Here is a 1,450-nt window from a genome sequence, read left to right as displayed (position 1 = left end):
TAACCGCAACAAGAAGCTGAACCCGAGTTAGACCCGAAAAAACACGTACGGTGCCACTTTCTGCCATCAAAAAGTGCTCTCAGCGGAAGCCTTTGGGTACACCTGAACTTCCTGGGGGAGCCTTTACGCAACCCCACACTCAACAGGACTCTGCGTCTTCACTCTTTCCTAACAACCCTAAACATAACCCTAACCGCAACAAGAAGCTGAACCCGAGTTAGACCCGAAAAAACACGTACGATGCCACTTTCTGCCATCAAAAAGTGCTCTCAGCGGAAGCCTTTGGGTACACCTGAACTCCCTGGGGGAGCCTTTACGCAACCGCACACTCAACAGGACTCTGCGTCTTCACTCTTTCCTAACAACCCTAAACATAACCCTAACCGCAACAAGAAGCTGAACCCGAGTTAGACCCGAAAAAACACGTACGGTGCCACTTTCTGCCATCAAAAAGTGCTCTCAGCGGAAGCCTTTGGGTACACCTGAACTCCCTGGGGGAGCCTTTACGCAACCCCACACTCAACAGGACTCTGCGTCTTCACTCTTTCCTAACAACCCTAAACATAACCCTAACCGCAACAAGAAGCTGACCCCGAGTTAGACCCGAAAAAACACGTACGGTGCCACTTTCTGCCATCAAAAAGTGCTCTCAGCGGAAGCCTTTGGGTACACCTGAACTCCCTGGGGGAGCCTTTACGCAACCCCACACTCAACAGGACTCTGCGTCTTCACTCTTTCCTAACAACCCTAAACATAACCCTAACCGCAACAAGAAGCTGAACCCGAGTTAGACCCGAAAAAACACGTACGGTGCCACTTTCTGCCATCAAAAAGTGCTCTCAGCGGAAGCCTTTGGGTACACCTGAACTCCCTGGGGGAGCCTTTACGCAACCCCACACTCAACAGGACTCTGCGTCTTCACTCTTTCCTAACAACCCTAAACATAACCCTAACCGCAACAAGAAGCTGAACCCGAGTTAGACCCGAAAAAACACGTACGGTGCCACTTTCTGCCATCCAAAAGTGCTCTCAGCGGAAGCCTTTGGGTACACCTGAACTCCCTGGGGGAGCCTTTACGCAACCCCACACTCAACAGGACTCTGCGTCTTCACTCTTTCCTAACAACCCTAAACATAACCCTAACCGCAACAAGAAGCTGAACCCGAGTTAGACCCGAAAAAACACGTACGGTGCCACTTTCTGCCATCAAAAAGTGCTCTCAGCGGAAGCCTTTGGGTACACGTGAACTCCCTGGGGGAGCCTTTACGCAACCCCACACTCAACAGGACTCTGCGTCTTCACTCTTTCCTAACAACCCTAAACATAACCCTAACCGCAACAAGAAGCTCAACCCGAGTTAGACCCGAAAAAACACGTACGGTGCCACTTTCTGCCATCAAAAAGTGCTCTCACCGGAAGCCTTTGGGTACACCTGAACTCCCTGGGGGAG

The sequence above is a fragment of the Anser brachyrhynchus genome (assembly GCF_964034855.1).
Source record: "Anser brachyrhynchus genome assembly, contig: SCAFFOLD_136, whole genome shotgun sequence".
NCBI lineage: Eukaryota > Metazoa > Chordata > Aves > Anseriformes > Anatidae > Anser > Anser brachyrhynchus.
The sequence above is the reverse complement of the archived record's forward strand: the minus strand, read 5'-3'. Positions refer to the sequence as shown.